The following is a 25,082-nucleotide window of genomic DNA, read 5'->3' as shown; positions in this document are numbered from 1 at the left end:
TTCATTCCCAATATGCATTACTGCTTCTTCTAAGGCATCAATCCTTATTTCTAGCTTCCTATCTATAATTTCCTGGGTTGCCAGCGTTAGAGAAACATTTTTGGATACGGTGTCAACATATTGGGCAGTATACACTTGTTGAGACAATGATAATGCCGCCACAGTAACAGAAGTAATTGCGGTTATCAAAGCTGATATTCCCAAAACAAGTAAGCCCACAAACCGTCGTGTTCGCATTAAATCTTGTAGCTGTTGCAGTACAGCTAGGCCATGGTTATCATACCAATACGTGGCTACAGTTACAGGTACCATGAGATAGGGCGGACGTTTTAAAACCATGAAAGAGCAAACTTTATATTGAGGAGTTAAACAGGATGAAAGCATACATTGTTCACAAGACACTACATGGGGTCCACCTGTATAATTCAATTGTATGTTAAGTCTTTCAGAATCATTAGTGAAAAGAAAAACATAAGGAGAGAGTAGACAAGCTAAAATAGAGTAAATAGAGGTATTTTTTGGTCGGATTAAAATAATAGGGGCGGTAGCCGCAAGGGCTCTCCAAATTTCTGGCTGCCAAAAGGTTTTACCTCTAGTTATATAAGACAGCATAGGGGGAACAAATTGGTTATGATGCCGTCTGGTGGCAACTAACGGCCAAGAAATTGAATATTCTTTCCAATTATCCAATCTATTGATAAAGTCATCGTCAGACTCAGGGTCTTGACCTGGATTTGGGTTGCTCCAGTCCTGAATCGCACAATTTCTTCCTCCCGGCATATTGTAATCTACTCTCGAATTATAAATACAAGATTTCCAAATCGGATATCCTGAATGATCATCTATAGTTTTCCAAATAACATCTGAGGGAGCAACATCATCACAATTTGGATATTCTGATGGAGTTTTGAGAGACAAAGACTTATAGGGGCCAAGGACCCCAGGCATACGGGCTCGTAATATCCAAGCAGACCGATCCCCTATAGATGCAAATTTAGAGGTTGGGGAATCTGTCATAACTGCTTTTGTGGAGGCTCCAACGCATCCTGTCTTGGTAAAGAAGTCTCCTGTAAGGCCAGGAGGAAAATTAAAGCAGACAGGAAAATCATCTGCTAGTCCTTTAAAGGTATAATTGAAATTAATAGGGTATTGGTCTTTTGTATAGGAAGTATAAGATCCTCCCAAAAGGCGAGGCTGGTCTGTACTAACTCGTATGGGGTCACTGTTCCAAGTAACAACTTGGAAAGTTGGAGGATCCGGGAGAAACGCCCAATATTTGGTTGGAATGGGAGCAGCGCTTACCTGGCAAGAGAGCAAGGCAAGCATGGCAATAAACACCTTTTCAGGAGAGACTGACGATCCCTGTAGGGTAGCTATCCCCTGTGCCTGGCGACAGAGAGCTTTAATCTGTCCCCAGGTGGGCAAGGAGGCTTGTTGGGTTGACTGAGCTGGGCGTCCTAATGGATTCCTGCGAGGCAAAAAATCAGGGGGTGCAATATCCTGTATCTGAAGTCGTGACATCTGTCCAGTGGGTGGCTCCGATCCGCGCCTATCCGGGATCTCCAATGTCAGCTGTCCTGGGGTCAGCGGCGTTTCCCGTGCTGGCGGAGGGAGCGGGGGAAGAGGGAGTTTCTTCCTTTTTAGAGATCGCGGTGGCAGGGGATTCTGGTATCCGGGGAGCTGAGACATGGCGAATTAGTCTGTCTGGAACCCAAATCGGAGCGTCCGCGTCCTGTGGAAAAACACAAGCATACCCTCGCCCATTGGTTAATAAGGGGTCAGGACCTTTCCATTGTCCGGAAAGAAAGTCCCTCCATTTTACTAATGGTTTTGCATTCAATTGCTCTGGGCACCAATGGCGAAGCATTGCAGTGTTTCCGGATGAATCAGCATTTAAGTTATTTATTACGAAAAGAGCATGTTGCAAAATCTGATGGGGGGAACTATATTTAAATTCCCCTTCTTTTAGTTTTTGAATATGGATTTTCAGTGTTTGATGTGCTCTTTCCACAATGGCTTGTCCTTGTGGGTTATAAGGGATGCCGGTGTTATGTTTAATTTGAAATCTTGTACAGAATTGCTGAAAAGATTTAGAAGTGTAAGCAGGAGCATTATCAGTTTTTAAAGCTTTTGGCAAGCCCAGATAGGAAAAGCATGTAAAAAGATGTTGTATTACATCTTTAACTGCTTCCCCTGTACGAGCAGTGGCAATAATAACATGAGAGAAGGTATCTACAGTTACATGAACAAAAGACAGTTTTCCAAATGAAGAGACATGGGTTACATCCATTTGCCAGAGTGCATTAGGTTTGAGACCGCGAGGGTTAACTCCCAGAGGCAAAGCATTCACGGTAGTAGGACAATGTGAACAAGAACGAACAATCTCTCGGGCAGATTCTCGAGGAATTTGAAACTGGTATCGTAAGGCAGTGGCATTTTGGTGATGAAGTGAGTGAGAAGCTCGAGCTTCTTCAAAAACAGAAGCCACTGAAATCCTGGTTAACGAATCTGCCAATTCATTGAGAGCATTTAAAGGGCCAGGCAGGCCGGAATGAGCCCGAATGTGGCCGATAAAGAACGCCCGATTTCTTTTCCATATTTGCTGCTGCAGTTTAGTTAACAAATGGAAGATAGCAGTTTTGTTTTCAGGCAAAACTGCAGTCTCAATGTGTGGAAACAGCCTGACCACATACTGAGAGTCAGAATAAAGGTTAAATTCTTTCTCCGCAAACATAACAAAGGCCTCAATAACAGCTGTGATTTCAGCCCTTTGAGCTGAAGTTTCTTGTGTTTCCAAAAGTTTTTGATGATCTCTTGTGACTATAGAGGCTCTACCGTTAGCCGATCCATCAGTAAAGACTACCTGAGCATCTGAAATAGGGAACTGTTTACACCGGACAGGAAAAATAACTGGATGGTTAGACATAAAATTTAGTAAAACATGCGAGGGTAAATGATGCAAAATTTGACCACAGTAATTCCCTATGGCAATCTGCCAGTCTTCATCAAACATTAAAAGAGCATCAAGCTGCTCCTTATTATATGGAATTACAATCTCTGATGGCTCTTTACCAAACAATTCAATGCTCCGCTTCCTTCCTTTTAGCATTAATGTGGCAATTAAACCAGGATAAGAAGCCACGACTTTTTTAGCTTGGGTAGGAAGATGGATCCATTCTAAAGGGCCGCGTTGCCACAGAACTCCCGTAGGCGCCGTTGGAGTAGCTAGGCAAAGGAACTGCCACGTCATCGTCAAATCAATTCTTTTTACATAGCTATTTGATAAGGCTGCTTCTACTTTGCCTAGGGCTTCTTGAGCCTCAGCTGTTAATTGTCTTTTTGAGGTTGGATCAGGATCCCCGCGTAAAGTGTTAAAAAGAGGTTTTAATTCGGCAGTGGTTAATTTTAAATATGGTCTAATCCAATTAATATCACCTAAGAGTTTTTGATAATCATTTAAAGTAATAAGATGGTCTTTTCTCAATTGCAGCGGGGTATGAGTCACCGTTTCCGAATTTATGACTCTTCCTAAGTAAGTTATGGGCGGATTGATTTGAATTTTTTCTGGGGCAATTTTTAGGCCTCTGTCTGTCAATGCCTGGGTCAGGTCCTGGAGCACAGTCTGCAGGTGAACTCTATCAGGATGAGCTATTAAAATATCATCCATATAGTGAATCATATACACGTGTTCATATTTAGCCCTAGTATCTTCTAGAGCGGCATTAACAAATTTTTGGCATAAAGTAGGGCTATTTTTCATTCCCTGAGGCAGAACCTTCCACTGAAACCGTAAATAAGGCTGTTTAAGATTTTCTGATGGCAGACTAAAGGCAAATCGCTTTTTATCCTCAGGATTTAAGGGAATAGTGAAAAAACAATCTTGTAAATCAATAACAATTATATTATATCCCTCTGGAACGGCTACTGGGGAAGGGAGCCCAGGCTGTAAGGCCCCCATGTCCTCCATGGTGGCATTAATAGCTCTCAAATCCTGTAAAAGTCGCCATTTACCAGATTTTTTCTTAATGACAAAAATAGGAGTGTTCCAGGGGCTATTGGAGGGCTCAATATGTCCCAATTCTAATTGTTCAAAGATTAATGCTTTAGCTGCCAATAATTTTTCCTTATGCAGAGGCCACTGTTCTACCCACACCGGATCTTGAGATTTCCATGTGATGGGGTCGGCAGCAAAAACAATGGCCTCAATTATAAATTTGGATATCCCAATCCAGCACGTAGCTTGCGAGGAGTTGGGCAAATTGGCTCAATTATTCCTGTCTGTTGTTTACCCAATCCTTTTGATGGATCATAGCCCATCTGCAACATCTGAGAGGTCACTTTATCATCAGGGCTAAAAAGTAACACTCCCATTTGAGATAGCACGTCCCTCCCCCACAGGGTAAGGGGGAGCGAAGGAACGACATAAGGTTGGAAAGTTCCACGGGTATCCTCAAATTGCCAATCTAAAATTTTTGCACTTTTGGCTATTGTGGGGGCTCTTCCTATCCCCACCAAGTTATTTTCAGTAGTATGTGTGGGCCAGGAGCTGGGCCAGTCTTTTCCTGAAATGCAAGAAACATCTGCTCCTGTGTCTAATAACCCCACAATAGACTTGCCATTAATCAGGATAGTCTTCATAGGACGTTTCTGAGTAATTTCTGTTATCCAAAAAACCATATCACTAGACCCAAATCCTTTATCCTGCCTTTCATTTTGAGTAGCTGTGCGCCCAATTGCAGTGTGGTAAGGCAAAAGCAAAAGTTGGGCTATTCTTTGTCCCTGATGTATTTGGAAAGTTTTAGTTGGGGGTGAAATCATTATCTGGATTTCTCCTGTATAATCTGAGTCAATTACTCCAGGGATGATTGTGAGACCTTGCATAGCTAAGGAACTTCTGCCTAGTATAATTCCTACTAAACCTGTTGGTAATGGGCCTTTAACTCCTGTAGGTATTTTTACAGTGGGGCTATCTGGTGTTAATATTGCTGAGGTGGTGGAACTGAGGTCCAGTCCTGCGCTGCCTGGGGTTGCTCTGATGAGTTCTGCGATGGGACGAAGGGAATGAATGGGTTCAGTGAGGCTGCCCCAATTGTTGTCGGGGCCTGAGGCTGGCCCCTCAATCCGTTTCCCGACTGCTGGTCGGGGCCCAAAAAGGCTCCATTTCTATGGAATTGTGACCTACATTCTTTTGCCCAGTGATATCCTTTTTGACAACGAGGGCAGAGAGATCTAGGGAGATTAGTAGGCACAGCCGGGGAGGGAGAATTCGGCAGAGAAGAACCGGCTGCTTTTTGGGGACAAGCTCGCATAAGGTGCCCTTCCCGTCCGCAAGAGAAGCAGGCCTTGGATAAACCAATATTCTGGCCTGGACTACTGGAATGACTCTTTGACGGGTTATTTCTATTTGTAAAAAAGGACTGTACTGCCTGCTGGTAAGAATTTCCCTTTATGGCTGCAGCTATGGCAACGCCCTGCATCATCGCTGGTCCTACATCTGCACATTGCCTGATATAATCTATTATTTCCCCAGTTTTTTTAATAGGACGTAAAATGGCCTGGCAGGTAGAATTAGCATTTTCAAATGCCAGTTGTTTTATCAATATACTAGCTGCCTCAGTGTTGGAAATTACTCTGTTGACTGCCTCTGCAAGTCTTGATATAAAGTCTTCATATGGCTCTTCTGGTTTTTGTTTAACATTTGAGAAGGAAGAGGTAGATTCTTTCCCTTCAGGCAACAAACGCCAAGCCCCAAGGGCGCAGGCGGTTACTTGATCTAAAGTGGTTTTATCTAATCCCATTTGATCTCTAAGTGTTCCAAAATCATTAGTCCCTGCCAACATATTTTTTATAATATATCTTGGGCCATATTTTTGGTTAGCATCAGCCTGTTTTTGGGCTAGATCTTCATATTCAGTTCTCCAAAGTACATATTGACCTCCAGACAGACAAGCTTTAGCGACTGTCTTCCAGTCATGGGGTGTCATCCATCTGCCCGCTAAAGCTTCCACCAATGATACAGTGTACGGGGCTTTAGGCCCATACAAAGCACAAGCCTGTTTGAGTTCTTTAATCATTTTCATTGGAATGGGTTCCCAGTGGGGGGCTGTTCTCCCACCACTTCCACCAAATATTATGGGGAAACAAGCCTCAAGGTGGGGATCAAGTTCATCATCTGGGCTAGAGAAAACTCTTCTTCGGGGAGCTTCTAGTGGAGGCCCCTCACCCTTATAGGGAGGGGGGGGCAAGGGGTGTCCTATGTCACTTTCTTCGTACTTTGGGAATTTTTTATCCGTTCTGTGTTTAGGTCTTACGGATGTTTTATCTGGGGAATCTGGCCTTAAACTCTCAGGTGCATATAATCTGATGGGGGACATTTGTCTTGAGCCTCTGGAAGCAGAAGGCTTAATTAAGGAAATTTCTCTTGAATTTGTGGAAGCAGGTGGTCTGGTTGGGGAAGTTTTTATTAAGCTCTTTGGAGCAGATAATCTAATTGGAGAAGTTTCTCTTAAACTCCTTGGAGCATCTTTATTTAATAAAGACCAGTCCTCATCAGAATGATCTTGACTTACTTCCTCTTCCAAATCTTCCTCATCTGAAAGCTGCTCTTTTTTGTCATCTCTATCTATTACCTTTTCTTGGGCAGTCATTGCAGCTATCATTTGACTCAACTGCCGATAGTTAGGTGTAGCCTCCTTTTCATCACTCTCCTCTTCGATAGATACCTTTTTCTCTGCACTTTCCTCTTTAAGATGTACCTTTTCAGATTCAGGGGCAGGGTCTAGAGCGTCCCTAATTATATTCCATAAGGAAAAGGCGTCAGTAGGCACCTTTTGTGAGCCATGTTCAGCATGGTAAGTTTTTAGTTGTTTTCCTACTCTCTCCCAGGTGTCTAAGTTAACAGTGCCTTCTTCTGGAAACCAGGGACACTGTTCTTGTACAAAGGAAAAAAAATGAATGAATATTGGATTTTTTAACTTTAATTCCTCGTTTAGTTAGTAACTGCAAGATTACTCCTGTAAAAAGCTGTCTTTCTTTTGATTCACTGTTACCCATGTCAGAAAATTAAGTCTTATAGAAAAGTCTACCTCAACAAAAAGGTTTTACCTTTGGCGAGGGGGGTTTTGTTTTCAACCCTAAGATAGCAGGTTTCTTTTCAACCTCTAGAGCACCAGGTTTCTCTTAAACCCTTGAACACTTCCCACTCCTCCTCACCCTGTCTATCCTACAGGGGGGTCCGCGGCACCCTGAGTGGGGTCCTAGCCGTCCCGAACACTCAACACTGGGGGAGTACCCGAAAGTACTCCGGGGGGAGTGATTAAGTCACTCCGGGGGGGAGCAACAGAGAGTGCTCCGGGGGGAGCAACAGAGAGTGCTCCGGGGGGAGCTACAGAGAGTGCTCCGGGGGGAGCTTTTGCTCCGAGGAACCTACCTTCGAATAGCCTGTTCCGGGCGCCACTTGCCGGGGTCCAGCCCCGGTGGATCCAGGGAATTCGAAGGGTGGACGGCGTTGGCGTGGAAAGACTTGTTTATTTATTAATATAAGATTAGATTAAGAAACTGTAGTGCAGTAGGAAGATTAAGTGGAGAAAGAGGGCTGAATAGCTTGGTTTACGCGGAAGACCAATAAAATTCCAGACAAGGAATTTGCACCATCTACGTTGGGCCACCGGTGCCCGCTTGAATATCTAAGCGTGCCTCGCCTTAAGCTCCCTTTCTCGCGGATCTTAATAACCAGGGCAAATAAGTAGACCTGGCGAGCCTCCGCGCCCCAGATGGAAATTCAGCCTGAAATTAAAGTAAAGAGCAGAGGGAAGAAAAGGGAGAGAAAAAGAGAGAGAGAGAGAGACACGGGGGGAGCCAGATTCCCAAGAAACCAGGCCGAGACTAGTCCGAGAAACTGGTCTGAGAATCTGGTCCCGTCCTTTATTGTTCAGAAGGCCTTTTATACTTTTGATAAAACATGGAGATCAATGGGTAACACAAAGTTATGCAGCGTTAGCAGTCCAGACTCTTATCAAAACCAGGCTTTTCTCTCTGCATACCTAATTGTATACACAAGTCTTAGGTAATTTACATCATCTTCCAACCAAAAGGGCCAATTAACATTTTACAGCCTTTTTTCTGATAAGGGTTTGTCAACCACAAGACTTATTTGTGTTGATCTTCCCAAGGTCTGGTGCCACTCTCGGAAAGCACTAAAGAAAGTTACATTCTTAGACAGCAAGGATACAGCAACTTATAACAAGTAGAGGGAGTGCAGTGATTTATAGCAAAAGAGAAGCAATTAACTCAAAAGTCTAGTGTTGCTAACATCAAAACTACTATGTATCTTTTTCTACATCCTGCTTACATTAACATCCTTCCAGGTGCCTAAAAGATAAAGAATAAGGAGGTCTGGCAGCAATCCTTGAGTCAACAGTGAAAACCCTCTACCAATATAATTTTTAACTCTTTAGAAAAGGCTCTGTATCTTTAAGATGCTTTTAAGCTTTGTGCCTCCCGCGGTTGGGGGGCTGTAAGCAATTCACAAGCTGTAAGCTTTGTGCCTCTCGCGGTTGGGGGGCTGTAAGCAATTCACAAGCTGTAAGAGGTCTGGGGAACCTGTTAGGCAGACTAGAGAGCTATCAGAGGGGTTTAACTGAAACATCCCTTTCAAATGCAGAAGACTAAAACCCTGAATTGACTTTTTTCCAGAGAATATCAGAAAAGTGGAAAAGCAGAGCACAAAAGCCGGCAGATTTTTGCTGGGGTACATGCTTAGGAATATCCAGAGGGGTCCCTGAAGTCTGAGCACGCCTTGCGTATGTCAGCTTCCTTCCTCATGACCTTGTCACGGGCGGGATTCCTCACACTGGCTTCCGGCAACTCCCCCTTCTTTATTAGTTTTTTAAAAAAATTAGGTGCAGTTCAGTCGCGAGATTCCGAATGCTCTGCCGAAGAGTCCTGACAACACAAGGAAGCACGATTACAAGGAGCAGGATTATGGCACCCACAGCAGCATAGCTAGAGACAGTAGTCAGAAGAGTTTTTCCAGAAATGAAGTCAGAGAAGGTGTGGAAAAAGTCATTGGCTTCTCCTGCGGCGGTAAAATCTAATCGGGAGTGTTCCAAGGTCTGAATCTGATTATGAAGTTTCCCTAAATCTAAACTAATATCTGAGCTGTTCCAGACACCTAAAATATGATTTTTGACCCTCTCCCATTTAAAATCTGTCTCATTTACTTTCAGGGATGTAACACATATCCACCGGTAATCGGCATGACATGAAAGAGCCAATTTCATTTTCAGACTCTGTAATTCATTCCCAATATGCATTACTGCTTCTTCTAAGGCATCAATCCTTATTTCTAGCTTCCTATCTATAATTTCCTGGGTTGCCAGCGTTAGAGAAACATTTTTGGATACGGTGTCAACATATTGGGCAGTATACACTTGTTGAGACAATGATAATGCCGCCACAGTAACAGAAGTAATTGCGGTTATCAAAGCTGATATTCCCAAAACAAGTAAGCCCACAAACCGTCGTGTTCGCATTAAATCTTGTAGCTGTTGCAGTACAGCTAGGCCATGGTTATCATACCAATACGTGGCTACAGTTACAGGTACCATGAGATAGGGCGGACGTTTTAAAACCATGAAAGAGCAAACTTTATATTGAGGAGTTAAACAGGATGAAAGCATACATTGTTCACAAGACACTACATGGGGTCCACCTGTATAATTCAATTGTATGTTAAGTCTTTCAGAATCATTAGTGAAAAGAAAAACATAAGGAGAGGGTAGACAAGCTAAAATAGTGTAAATAGAGGTATTTTTTGGTCGGATTAAAATAATAGGGGCGGTAGCCGCAAGGGCTCTCCAAATTTCTGGCTGCCAAAAGGTTTTACCTCTAGTTATATAAGACAGCATAGGGGGAACAAATTGGTTATGATGCCGTCTGGTGGCAACTAACGGCCAAGAAATTGAATATTCTTTCCAATTATCCAATCTATTGATAAAGTCATCGTCAGACTCAGGGTCTTGACCTGGATTTGGGTTGCTCCAGTCCTGAATCGCACAATTTCTTCCTCCCGGCATATTGTAATCTACTCTCGAATTATAAATACAAGATTTCCAAATCGGATATCCTGAATGATCATCTATAGTTTTCCAAATAACATCTGAGGGAGCAACATCATCACAATTTGGATATTCTGATGGAGTTTTGAGAGACAAAGACTTATAGGGGCCAAGGACCCCAGGCATACGGGCTCGTAATATCCAAGCAGACCGATCCCCTATAGATGCAAATTTAGAGGTTGGGGAATCTGTCATAACTGCTTTTGTAGAGGCTCCAATGCATCCTGTCTTGGTAAAGAAGTCTCCTGTAAGGCCAGGAGGAAAATTAAAGCAGACAGGAAAATCATCTGCTAGTCCTTTAAAGGTATAATTGAAATTAATAGGGTATTGGTCTTTTGTATAGGAAGTATAAGATCCTCCCAAAAGGCGAGGCTGGTCTGTACTAACTCGTATGGGGTCACTGTTCCAAGTAACAACTTGGAAAGTTGGAGGATCCGGGAGAAACGCCCAATATTTGGTTGGAATGGGAGCAGCGCTTACCTGGCAAGAGAGCAAGGCAAGCATGGCAATAAACACCTTTTCAGGAGAGACTGACGATCCCTGTAGGGTAGCTATCCCCTGTGCCTGGCGACAGAGAGCTTTAATCTGTCCCCAGGTGGGCAAGGAGGCTTGTTGGGTTGACTGAGCTGGGCGTCCTAATGGATTCCTGCGAGGCAAAAAATCAGGGGGTGCAATATCCTGTATCTGAAGTCGTGACATCTGTCCAGTGGGTGGCTCCGATCCGCGCCTATCCGGGATCTCCAATGTCAGCTGTCCTGGGGTCAGCGGCGTTTCCCGTGCTGGCGGAGGGAGCGGGGGAAGAGGGAGTTTCTTCCTTTTTAGAGATCGCGGTGGCGGGGGATTCTGGTATCCGGGGAGCTGAGACATGGCGAATTAGTCTGTCTGGAACCCAAATCGGAGCGTCCGCGTCCTGTGGAAAAACACAAGCATACCCTCGCCCATTGGTTAATAAGGGGTCAGGACCTTTCCATTGTCCGGAAAGAAGGTCCCTCCATTTTACTAATGGTTTTGCATTCAATTGCTCTGGGCACCAATGGCGAAGCATTGCAGTGTTTCCGGATGAATCAGCATTTAAGTTATTTATTACGAAAAGAGCATGTTGCAAAATCTGATGGGGGGAACTATATTTAAATTCCCCTTCTTTTAGTTTTTGAATATGGATTTTCAGTGTTTGATGTGCTCTTTCCACAATGGCTTGTCCTTGTGGGTTATAAGGGATGCCGGTGTTATGTTTAATTTGAAATCTTGTACAGAATTGCTGAAAAGATTTAGAAGTGTAAGCAGGAGCATTATCAGTTTTTAAAGCTTTTGGCAAGCCCAGATAGGAAAAGCATGTAAAAAGATGTTGTATTACATCTTTAACTGCTTCCCCTGTACGAGCAGTGGCAATAATAACATGAGAGAAGGTATCTACAGTTACATGAACAAAAGACAGTTTTCCAAATGAAGAGACATGGGTTACATCCATTTGCCAGAGTGCATTAGGTTTGAGACCGCGAGGGTTAACTCCCAGAGGCAAAGCATTCACGGTAGTAGGACAATGTGAACAAGAACGAACAATCTCTCGGGCAGATTCTCGAGGAATTTGAAACTGGTATCGTAAGGCAGTGGCATTTTGGTGATGAAGTGAGTGAGAAGCTCGAGCTTCTTCAAAAACAGAAGCCACTGAAATCCTGGTTAACGAATCTGCCAATTCATTGAGAGCATTTAAAGGGCCAGGCAGGCCGGAATGAGCCCGAATGTGGCCGATAAAGAACGCCCGATTTCTTTTCCATATTTGCTGCTGCAGTTTAGTTAACAAATGGAAGATAGCAGTTTTGTTTTCAGGCAAAACTGCAGTCTCAATGTGTGGAAACAGCCTGACCACATACTGAGAGTCAGAATAAAGGTTAAATTCTTTCTCCGCAAACATAACAAAGGCCTCAATAACAGCTGTGATTTCAGCCCTTTGAGCTGAAGTTTCTTGTGTTTCCAAAAGTTTTTGATGATCTCTTGTGACTATAGAGGCTCTACCGTTAGCCGATCCATCAGTAAAGACTACCTGAGCATCTGAAATAGGGAACTGTTTACACCGGACAGGAAAAATAACTGGATGGTTAGACATAAAATTTAGTAAAACATGCGAGGGTAAATGATGCAAAATTTGACCACAGTAATTCCCTATGGCAATCTGCCAGTCTTCATCAAACATTAAAAGAGCATCAAGCTGCTCCTTATTATATGGAATTACAATCTCTGATGGCTCTTTACCAAACAATTCAATGCTCCGCTTCCTTCCTTTTAGCATTAATGTGGCAATTAAACCAGGATAAGAAGCCACGACTTTTTTAGCTTGGGTAGGAAGATGGATCCATTCTAAAGGGCCGCGTTGCCACAGAACTCCCGTAGGCGCCGTTGGAGTAGCTAGGCAAAGGAACTGCCACGTCATCGTCAAATCAATTCTTTTTACATAGCTATTTGATAAGGCTGCTTCTACTTTGCCTAGGGCTTCTTGAGCCTCAGCTGTTAATTGTCTTTTTGAGGTTGGATCAGGATCCCCGCGTAAAGTGTTAAAAAGAGGTTTTAATTCGGCAGTGGTTAATTTTAAATATGGTCTAATCCAATTAATATCACCTAAGAGTTTTTGATAATCATTTAAAGTAATAAGATGGTCTTTTCTCAATTGCAGCGGGGTATGAGTCACCGTTTCCGAATTTATGACTCTTCCTAAGTAAGTTATGGGCGGATTGATTTGAATTTTTTCTGGGGCAATTTTTAGGCCTCTGTCTGTCAATGCCTGGGTCAGGTCCTGGAGCACAGTCTGCAGGTGAACTCTATCAGGATGAGCTATTAAAATATCATCCATATAGTGAATCATATACACGTGTTCATATTTAGCCCTAGTATCTTCTAGAGCGGCATTAACAAATTTTTGGCATAAAGTAGGGCTATTTTTCATTCCCTGAGGCAGAACCTTCCACTGAAACCGTAAATAAGGCTGTTTAAGATTTTCTGATGGCAGACTAAAGGCAAATCGCTTTTTATCCTCAGGATTTAAGGGAATAGTGAAAAAACAATCTTGTAAATCAATAACAATTATATTATATCCCTCTGGAACGGCTACTGGGGAAGGGAGCCCAGGCTGTAAGGCCCCCATGTCCTCCATGGTGGCATTAATAGCTCTCAAATCCTGTAAAAGTCGCCATTTACCAGATTTTTTCTTAATGACAAAAATAGGAGTGTTCCAGGGGCTATTGGAGGGCTCAATATGTCCCAATTCTAATTGTTCAAAGATTAATGCTTTAGCTGCCAATAATTTTTCCTTATGCAGAGGCCACTGTTCTACCCACACCGGATCTTGAGATTTCCATGTGATGGGGTCGGCAGCAAAAACAATGGCCTCAATTATAAATTTGGATATCCCAATCCAGCACGTAGCTTGCGAGGAGTTGGGCAAATTGGCTCAATTATTCCTGTCTGTTGTTTACCCAATCCTTTTGATGGATCATAGCCCATCTGCAACATCTGAGAGGTCACTTTATCATCAGGGCTAAAAAGTAACACTCCCATTTGAGATAGCACGTCCCTCCCCCACAGGGTAAGGGGGAGCGAAGGAACGACATAAGGTTGGAAAGTTCCACGGGTATCCTCAAATTGCCAATCTAAAATTTTTGCACTTTTGGCTATTGTGGGGGCTCTTCCTATCCCCACCAAGTTATTTTCAGTAGTATGTGTGGGCCAGGAGCTGGGCCAGTCTTTTCCTGAAATGCAAGAAACATCTGCTCCTGTGTCTAATAACCCCACAATAGACTTGCCATTAATCAGGATAGTCTTCATAGGACGTTTCTGAGTAATTTCTGTTATCCAAAAAACCATATCACTAGACCCAAATCCTTTATCCTGCCTTTCATTTTGAGTAGCTGTGCGCCCAATTGCAGTGTGGTAAGGCAAAAGCAAAAGTTGGGCTATTCTTTGTCCCTGATGTATTTGGAAAGTTTTAGTTGGGGGTGAAATCATTATCTGGATTTCTCCTGTATAATCTGAGTCAATTACTCCAGGGATGATTGTGAGACCTTGCATAGCTAAGGAACTTCTGCCTAGTATAATTCCTACTAAACCTGTTGGTAATGGGCCTTTAACTCCTGTAGGTATTTTTACAGTGGGGCTATCTGGTGTTAATATTGCTGAGGTGGTGGAACTGAGGTCCAGTCCTGCGCTGCCTGGGGTTGCTCTGATGAGTTCTGCGATGGGACGAAGGGAATGAATGGGTTCAGTGAGGCTGCCCCAATTGTTGTCGGGGCCTGAGGCTGGCCCCTCAATCCGTTTCCCGACTGCTGGTCGGGGCCCAAAAAGGCTCCATTTCTATGGAATTGTGACCTACATTCTTTTGCCCAGTGATATCCTTTTTGACAACGAGGGCAGAGAGATCTAGGGAGATTAGTAGGCACAGCCGGGGAGGGAGAATTCGGCAGAGAAGAACCGGCTGCTTTTTGGGGACAAGCTCGCATAAGGTGCCCTTCCCGTCCGCAAGAGAAGCAGGCCTTGGATAAACCAATATTCTGGCCTGGACTACTGGAATGACTCTTTGACGGGTTATTTCTATTTGTAAAAAAGGACTGTACTGCCTGCTGGTAAGAATTTCCCTTTATGGCTGCAGCTATGGCAACGCCCTGCATCATCGCTGGTCCTACATCTGCACATTGCCTGATATAATCTATTATTTCCCCAGTTTTTTTAATAGGACGTAAAATGGCCTGGCAGGTAGAATTAGCATTTTCAAATGCCAGTTGTTTTATCAATATACTAGCTGCCTCAGTGTTGGAAATTACTCTGTTGACTGCCTCTGCAAGTCTTGATATAAAGTCTTCATATGGCTCTTCTGGTTTTTGTTTAACATTTGAGAAGGAAGAGGTAGATTCTTTCCCTTCAGGCAACAAACGCCAAGCCCCAAGGGCGCAGGCGGTTACTTGATCTAAAGTGGTTTTATCTAATCCCATTTGATCTCTAAGTGTTCCAAAATCATTAGTCCCTGCCAACATATTTTTTATAATATATCTTGGGCCATATTTTTGGTTAGCATCAGCCTGTTTTTGGGCTAGATCTTCATATTCAGTTCTCCAAAGTACATATTGACCTCCAGACAGACAAGCTTTAGCGACTGTCTTCCAGTCATGGGGTGTCATCCATCTGCCCGCTAAAGCTTCCACCAATGATACAGTGTATGGGGCTTTAGGCCCATACAAAGCACAAGCCTGTTTGAGTTCTTTAATCATTTTCATTGGAATGGGTTCCCAGTGGGGGGCTGTTCTCCCACCACTTCCACCAAATATTATGGGGAAACAAGCCTCAAGGTGGGGATCAAGTTCATCATCTGGGCTAGAGAAAACTCTTCTTCGGGGAGCTTCTAGTGGAGGCCCCTCACCCTTATAGGGAGGGGGGGGCAAGGGGTGTCCTATGTCACTTTCTTCGTACTTTGGGAATTTTTTATCCGTTCTGTGTTTAGGTCTTACGGATGTTTTATCTGGGGAATCTGGCCTTAAACTCTCAGGTGCATATAATCTGATGGGGGACATTTGTCTTGAGCCTCTGGAAGCAGAAGGCTTAATTAAGGAAATTTCTCTTGAATTTGTGGAAGCAGGTGGTCTGGTTGGGGAAGTTTTTATTAAGCTCTTTGGAGCAGATAATCTAATTGGAGAAGTTTCTCTTAAACTCCTTGGAGCATCTTTATTTAATAAAGACCAGTCCTCATCAGAATGATCTTGACTTACTTCCTCTTCCAAATCTTCCTCATCTGAAAGCTGCTCTTTTTTGTCATCTCTATCTATTACCTTTTCTTGGGCAGTCATTGCAGCTATCATTTGACTCAACTGCCGATAGTTAGGTGTAGCCTCCTTTTCATCACTCTCCTCTTCGATAGATACCTTTTTCTCTGCACTTTCCTCTTTAAGATGTACCTTTTCAGATTCAGGGGCAGGGTCTAGAGCGTCCCTAATTATATTCCATAAGGAAAAGGCGTCAGTAGGCACCTTTTGTGAGCCATGTTCAGCATGGTAAGTTTTTAGTTGTTTTCCTACTCTCTCCCAGGTGTCTAAGTTAACAGTGCCTTCTTCTGGAAACCAGGGACACTGTTCTTGTACAAAGGAAAAAAAATGAATGAATATTGGATTTTTTAACTTTAATTCCTCGTTTAGTTAGTAACTGCAAGATTACTCCTGTAAAAAGCTGTCTTTCTTTTGATTCACTGTTACCCATGTCAGAAAATTAAGTCTTATAGAAAAGTCTACCTCAACAAAAAGGTTTTACCTTTGGCGAGGGGGGTTTTGTTTTCAACCCTAAGATAGCAGGTTTCTTTTCAACCTCTAGAGCACCAGGTTTCTCTTAAACCCTTGAACACTTCCCACTCCTCCTCACCCTGTCTATCCTACAGGGGGGTCCGCGGCACCCTGAGTGGGGTCCTAGCCGTCCCGAACACTCAACACTGGGGGAGTACCCGAAAGTACTCCGGGGGGAGTGATTAAGTCACTCCGGGGGGGAGCAACAGAGAGTGCTCCGGGGGGAGCAACAGAGAGTGCTCCGGGGGGAGCTACAGAGAGTGCTCCGGGGGGAGCTTTTGCTCCGAGGAACCTACCTTCGAATAGCCTGTTCCGGGCGCCACTTGCCGGGGTCCAGCCCCGGTGGATCCAGGGAATTCGAAGGGTGGACGGCGTTGGCGTGGAAAGACTTGTTTATTTATTAATATAAGATTAGATTAAGAAACTGTAGTGCAGTAGGAAGATTAAGTGGAGAAAGAGGGCTGAATAGCTTGGTTTACGCGGAAGACCAATAAAATTCCAGACAAGGAATTTGCACCATCTACGTTGGGCCACCGGTGCCCGCTTGAATATCTAAGCGTGCCTCGCCTTAAGCTCCCTTTCTCGCGGATCTTAATAACCAGGGCAAATAAGTAGACCTGGCGAGCCTCCGCGCCCCAGATGGAAATTCAGCCTGAAATTAAAGTAAAGAGCAGAGGGAAGAAAAGGGAGAGAAAAAGAGAGAGAGAGAGAGACACGGGGGGAGCCAGATTCCCAAGAAACCAGGCCGAGACTAGTCCGAGAAACTGGTCTGAGAATCTGGTCCCGTCCTTTATTGTTCAGAAGGCCTTTTATACTTTTGATAAAACATGGAGATCAATGGGTAACACAAAGTTATGCAGCGTTAGCAGTCCAGACTCTTATCAAAACCAGGCTTTTCTCTCTGCATACCTAATTGTATACACAAGTCTTAGGTAATTTACATCATCTTCCAACCAAAAGGGCCAATTAACATTTTACAGCCTTTTTTCTGATAAGGGTTTGTCAACCACAAGACTTATTTGTGTTGATCTTCCCAAGGTCTGGTGCCACTCTCGGAAAGCACTAAAGAAAGTTACATTCTTAGACAGCAAGGATACAGCAACTTATAACAAGTAGAGGGAGTGCAGTGATTTATAGCAAAAGAGAAGCAATTAACTCAAAAGTCTAGTGTTGCTAACATCAAAACTACTATGTATCTTTTTCTACATCCTGCTTACATTAACATCCTTCCAGGTGCCTAAAAGATAAAGAATAAGGAGGTCTGGCAGCAATCCTTGAGTCAACAGTGAAAACCCTCTACCAATATAATTTTTAACTCTTTAGAAAAGGCTCTGTATCTTTAAGATGCTTTTAAGCTTTGTGCCTCCCGCGGTTGGGGGGCTGTAAGCAATTCACAAGCTGTAAGCTTTGTGCCTCTCGCGGTTGGGGGGCTGTAAGCAATTCACAAGCTGTAAGAGGTCTGGGGAACCTGTTAGGCAGACTAGAGAGCTATCAGAGGGGTTTAACTGAAACATCCCTTTCAAATGCAGAAGACTAAAACCCTGAATTGACTTTTTTCCAGAGAATATCAGAAAAGTGGAAAAGCAGAGCACAAAAGCCGGCAGATTTTTGCTGGGGTACATGCTTAGGAATATCCAGAGGGGTCCCTGAAGTCTGAGCACGCCTTGCGTATGTCAGCTTCCTTCCTCATGACCTTGTCACGGGCGGGATTCCTCACACTGGCTTCCGGCAACTCCCCCTTCTTTATTAGTTTTTTAAAAAAATTAGGTGCAGTTCAGTCGCGAGATTCCGAATGCTCTGCCGAAGAGTCCTGACAACACAAGGAAGCACGATTACAAGGAGCAGGATTATGGCACCCACAGCAGCATAGCTAGAGACAGTAGTCAGAAGAGTTTTTCCAGAAATGAAGTCAGAGAAGGTGTGGAAAAAGTCATTGGCTTCTCCTGTGGCGGTAAAATCTAATCGGGAGTGTTCCAAGGTCTGAATCTGATTATGAAGTTTCCCTAAATCTAAACTAATATCTGAGCTGTTCCAGACACCTAAAATATGATTTTTGACCCTCTCCCATTTAAAATCTGTCTCATTTACTTTCAGGGATGTAACACATATCCACCGGTAATCGGCATGACATGAAAGAGCCAATTTCATTTTCAGACTCTGTAATTCATTCCCAATATGCATTACTGCTTCTTCTAAGGCATCAATCCTTATTTCTAGCTTCCTATCTATAATTTCCTGGGTTGCCAGCGTTAGAGAAACATTTTTGGATACGGTGTCAACATATTGGGCAGTATACACTTGTTGAGACAATGATAATGCCGCCACAGTAACAGAAGTAATTGCGGTTATCAAAGCTGATATTCCCAAAACAAGTAAGCCCACAAACCGTCGTGTTCGCATTAAATCTTGTAGCTGTTGCAGTACAGCTAGGCCATGGTTATCATACCAATACGTGGCTACAGTTACAGGTACCATGAGATAGGGCGGACGTTTTAAAACCATGAAAGAGCAAACTTTATATTGAGGAGTTAAACAGGATGAAAGCATACATTGTTCACAAGACACTACATGGGGTCCACCTGTATAATTCAATTGTATGTTAAGTCTTTCAGAATCATTAGTGAAAAGAAAAACATAAGGAGAGAGTAGACAAGCTAAAATAGAGTAAATAGAGGTATTTTTTGGTCGGATTAAAATAATAGGGGCGGTAGCCGCAAGGGCTCTCCAAATTTCTGGCTGCCAAAAGGTTTTACCTCTAGTTATATAAGACAGCATAGGGGGAACAAATTGGTTATGATGCCGTCTGGTGGCAACTAACGGCCAAGAAATTGAATATTCTTTCCAATTATCCAATCTATTGATAAAGTCATCGTCAGACTCAGGGTCTTGACCTGGATTTGGGTTGCTCCAGTCCTGAATCGCACAATTTCTTCCTCCCGGCATATTGTAATCTACTCTCGAATTATAAATACAAGATTTCCAAATCGGATATCCTGAATGATCATCTATAGTTTTCCAAATAACATCTGAGGGAGCAACATCATCACAATTTGGATATTCTGATGGAGTTTTGAGAGACAAAGACTTATAGGGGCCAAGGACCCCAGGCATACGGGCTCGTAATATCCAAGCAGACCGATCCCCTATAGATGCAAATTTAGAGGTTGGGGAATCTGTCATAACTGCTTTTGTGGAGGCTCCAACGCATCCTGTCTTGGTAAAGAAGTCTCCTGTAAGGCCAGGAGGAAAATTAAAGCAGACAGGAAAATCATCTGCTAGTCCTTTAAAGGTATAATTGAAATTAATAGGGTATTGGTCTTTTGTATAGGAAGTATAAGATCCTCCCAAAAGGCGAGGCTGGTCTGTACTAACTCGTATGGGGTCACTGTTCCAAGTAACAACTTGGAAAGTTGGAGGATCCGGGAGAAACGCCCAATATTTGGTTGGAATGGGAGCAGCGCTTACCTGGCAAGAGAGCAAGGCAAGCATGGCAATAAACACCTTTTCAGGAGAGACTGACGATCCCTGTAGGGTAGCTATCCCCTGTGCCTGGCGACAGAGAGCTTTAATCTGTCCCCAGGTGGGCAAGGAGGCTTGTTGGGTTGACTGAGCTGGGCGTCCTAATGGATTCCTGCGAGGCAAAAAATCAGGGGGTGCAATATCCTGTATCTGAAGTCGTGACATCTGTCCAGTGGGTGGCTCCGATCCGCGCCTATCCGGGATCTCCAATGTCAGCTGTCCTGGGGTCAGCGGCGTTTCCCGTGCTGGCGGAGGGAGCGGGGGAAGAGGGAGTTTCTTCCTTTTTAGAGATCGCGGTGGCGGGGGATTCTGGTATCCGGGGAGCTGAGACATGGCGAATTAGTCTGTCTGGAACCCAAATCGGAGCGTCCGCGTCCTGTGGAAAAACACAAGCATACCCTCGCCCATTGGTTAATAAGGGGTCAGGACCTTTCCATTGTCCGGAAAGAAAGTCCCTCCATTTTACTAATGGTTTTGCATTCAATTGCTCTGGGCACCAATGGCGAAGCATTGCAGTGTTTCCGGATGAATCAGCATTTAAGTTATTTATTACGAAAAGAGCATGTTGCAAAATCTGATGGGGGGAACTATATTTAAATTCCCCTTCTTTTAGTTTTTGAATATGGATTTTCAGTGTTTGATGTGCTCTTTCCACAATGGCTTGTCCTTGTGGGTTATAAGGGATGCCGGTGTTATGTTTAATTTGAAATCTTGTACAGAATTGCTGAAAAGATTTAGAAGTGTAAGCAGGAGCATTATCAGTTTTTAAAGCTTTTGGCAAGCCCAGATAGGAAAAGCATGTAAAAAGATGTTGTATTACATCTTTAACTGCTTCCCCTGTACGAGCAGTGGCAATAATAACATGAGAGAAGGTATCTACAGTTACATGAACAAAAGACAGTTTTCCAAATGAAGAGACATGGGTTACATCCATTTGCCAGAGTGCATTAGGTTTGAGACCGCGAGGGTTAACTCCCAGAGGCAAAGCATTCACGGTAGTAGGACAATGTGAACAAGAACGAACAATCTCTCGGGCAGATTCTCGAGGAATTTGAAACTGGTATCGTAAGGCAGTGGCATTTTGGTGATGAAGTGAGTGAGAAGCTCGAGCTTCTTCAAAAACAGAAGCCACTGAAATCCTGGTTAACGAATCTGCCAATTCATTGAGAGCATTTAAAGGGCCAGGCAGGCCGGAATGAGCCCGAATGTGGCCGATAAAGAACGCCCGATTTCTTTTCCATATTTGCTGCTGCAGTTTAGTTAACAAATGGAAGATAGCAGTTTTGTTTTCAGGCAAAACTGCAGTCTCAATGTGTGGAAACAGCCTGACCACATACTGAGAGTCAGAATAAAGGTTAAATTCTTTCTCCGCAAACATAACAAAGGCCTCAATAACAGCTGTGATTTCAGCCCTTTGAGCTGAAGTTTCTTGTGTTTCCAAAAGTTTTTGATGATCTCTTGTGACTATAGAGGCTCTACCGTTAGCCGATCCATCAGTAAAGACTACCTGAGCATCTGAAATAGGGAACTGTTTACACCGGACAGGAAAAATAACTGGATGGTTAGACATAAAATTTAGTAAAACATGCGAGGGTAAATGATGCAAAATTTGACCACAGTAATTCCCTATGGCAATCTGCCAGTCTTCATCAAACATTAAAAGAGCATCAAGCTGCTCCTTATTATATGGAATTACAATCTCTGATGGCTCTTTACCAAACAATTCAATGCTCCGCTTCCTTCCTTTTAGCATTAATGTGGCAATTAAACCAGGATAAGAAGCCACGACTTTTTTAGCTTGGGTAGGAAGATGGATCCATTCTAAAGGGCCGCGTTGCCACAGAACTCCCGTAGGCGCCGTTGGAGTAGCTAGGCAAAGGAACTGCCACGTCATCGTCAAATCAATTCTTTTTACATAGCTATTTGATAAGGCTGCTTCTACTTTGCCTAGGGCTTCTTGAGCCTCAGCTGTTAATTGTCTTTTTGAGGTTGGATCAGGATCCCCGCGTAAAGTGTTAAAAAGAGGTTTTAATTCGGCAGTGGTTAATTTTAAATATGGTCTAATCCAATTAATATCACCTAAGAGTTTTTGATAATCATTTAAAGTAATAAGATGGTCTTTTCTCAATTGCAGCGGGGTATGAGTCACCGTTTCCGAATTTATGACTCTTCCTAAGTAAGTTATGGGCGGATTGATTTGAATTTTTTCTGGGGCAATTTTTAGGCCTCTGTCTGTCAATGCCTGGGTCAGGTCCTGGAGCACAGTCTGCAGGTGAACTCTATCAGGATGAGCTATTAAAATATCATCCATATAGTGAATCATATACACGTGTTCATATTTAGCCCTAGTATCTTCTAGAGCGGCATTAACAAATTTTTGGCATAAAGTAGGGCTATTTTTCATTCCCTGAGGCAGAACCTTCCACTGAAACCGTAAATAAGGCTGTTTAAGATTTTCTGATGGCAGACTAAAGGCAAATCGCTTTTTATCCTCAGGATTTAAGGGAATAGTGAAAAAACAATCTTGTAAATCAATAACAATTATATTATATCCCTCTGGAACGGCTACTGGGGAAGGGAGCCCAGGCTGTAAGGCCCCCATGTCCTCCATGGTGGCATTAATAGCTCTCAAATCCTGTAAAAGTCGCCATTTACCAGATTTTTTCTTAATGACAAAAATAGGAGTGTTCCAGGGGCTATTGGAGGGCTCAATATGTCCCAATTCTAATTGTTCAAAGATTAATGCTTTAGCTGCCAATAATTTTTCCTTATGCAGAGGCCACTGTTCTACCCACACCGGATCTTGAGATTTCCATGTGATGGGGTCGGCAGCAAAAACAATGGCCTCAATTATAAATTTGGATATCCCAATCCAGCACGTAGCTTGCGAGGAGTTGGGCAAATTGGCTCAATTATTCCTGTCTGTTGTTTACCCAATCCTTTTGATGGATCATAGCCCATCTGCAACATCTGAGAGGTCACTTTATCATCAGGGCTAAAAAGTAACACTCCCATTTGAGATAGCACGTCCCTCCCCCACAGGGTAAGGGGGAGCGAAGGAACGACATAAGGTTGGAAAGTTCCACGGGTATCCTCAAATTGCCAATCTAAAATTTTTGCACTTTTGGCTATTGTGGGGGCTCTTCCTATCCCCACCAAGTTATTTTCAGTAGTATGTGTGGGCCAGGAGCTGGGCCAGTCTTTTCCTGAAATGCAAGAAACATCTGCTCCTGTGTCTAATAACCCCACAATAGACTTGCCATTAATCAGGATAGTCTTCATAGGACGTTTCTGAGTAATTTCTGTTATCCAAAAAACCATATCACTAGACCCAAATCCTTTATCCTGCCTTTCATTTTGAGTAGCTGTGCGCCCAATTGCAGTGTGGTAAGGCAAAAGCAAAAGTTGGGCTATTCTTTGTCCCTGATGTATTTGGAAAGTTTTAGTTGGGGGTGAAATCATTATCTGGATTTCTCCTGTATAATCTGAGTCAATTACTCCAGGGATGATTGTGAGACCTTGCATAGCTAAGGAACTTCTGCCTAGTATAATTCCTACTAAACCTGTTGGTAATGGGCCTTTAACTCCTGTAGGTATTTTTACAGTGGGGCTATCTGGTGTTAATATTGCTGAGGTGGTGGAACTGAGGTCCAGTCCTGCACTGCCTGGGGTTGCTCTGATGAGTTCTGCGATGGGACGAAGGGAATGAATGGGTTCAGTGAGGCTGCCCCAATTGTTGTCGGGGCCTGAGGCTGGCCCCTCAATCCGTTTCCCGACTGCTGGTCGGGGCCCAAAAAGGCTCCATTTCTATGGAATTGTGACCTACATTCTTTTGCCCAGTGATATCCTTTTTGACAACGAGGGCAGAGAGATCTAGGGAGATTAGTAGGCACAGCCGGGGAGGGAGAATTCGGCAGAGAAGAACCGGCTGCTTTTTGGGGACAAGCTCGCATAAGGTGCCCTTCCCGTCCGCAAGAGAAGCAGGCCTTGGATAAACCAATATTCTGGCCTGGACTACTGGAATGACTCTTTGACGGGTTATTTCTATTTGTAAAAAAGGACTGTACTGCCTGCTGGTAAGAATTTCCCTTTATGGCTGCAGCTATGGCAACGCCCTGCATCATCGCTGGTCCTACATCTGCACATTGCCTGATATAATCTATTATTTCCCCAGTTTTTTTAATAGGACGTAAAATGGCCTGGCAGGTAGAATTAGCATTTTCAAATGCCAGTTGTTTTATCAATATACTAGCTGCCTCAGTGTTGGAAATTACTCTGTTGACTGCCTCTGCAAGTCTTGATATAAAGTCTTCATATGGCTCTTCTGGTTTTTGTTTAACATTTGAGAAGGAAGAGGTAGATTCTTTCCCTTCAGGCAACAAACGCCAAGCCCCAAGGGCGCAGGCGGTTACTTGATCTAAAGTGGTTTTATCTAATCCCATTTGATCTCTAAGTGTTCCAAAATCATTAGTCCCTGCCAACATATTTTTTATAATATATCTTGGGCCATATTTTTGGTTAGCATCAGCCTGTTTTTGGGCTAGATCTTCATATTCAGTTCTCCAAAGTACATATTGACCTCCAGACAGACAAGCTTTAGCGACTGTCTTCCAGTCATGGGGTGTCATCCATCTGCCCGCTAAAGCTTCCACCAATGATACAGTGTACGGGGCTTTAGGCCCATACAAAGCACAAGCCTGTTTGAGTTCTTTAATCATTTTCATTGGAATGGGTTCCCAGTGGGGGGCTGTTCTCCCACCACTTCCACCAAATATTATGGGGAAACAAGCCTCAAGGTGGGGATCAAGTTCATCATCTGGGCTAGAGAAAACTCTTCTTCGGGGAGCTTCTAGTGGAGGCCCCTCACCCTTATAGGGAGGGGGGGGCAAGGGGTGTCCTATGTCACTTTCTTCGTACTTTGGGAATTTTTTATCCGTTCTGTGTTTAGGTCTTACGGATGTTTTATCTGGGGAATCTGGCCTTAAACTCTCAGGTGCATATAATCTGATGGGGGACATTTGTCTTGAGCCTCTGGAAGCAGAAGGCTTAATTAAGGAAATTTCTCTTGAATTTGTGGAAGCAGGTGGTCTGGTTGGGGAAGTTTTTATTAAGCTCTTTGGAGCAGATAATCTAA

Source organism: Capricornis sumatraensis, chromosome 6, assembly GCF_032405125.1.
Source record: "Capricornis sumatraensis isolate serow.1 chromosome 6, serow.2, whole genome shotgun sequence".
In the NCBI taxonomy this organism is placed as follows: Eukaryota; Metazoa; Chordata; class Mammalia; order Artiodactyla; family Bovidae; genus Capricornis; species Capricornis sumatraensis.
The sequence above is the reverse complement of the archived record's forward strand: the minus strand, read 5'-3'. Positions refer to the sequence as shown.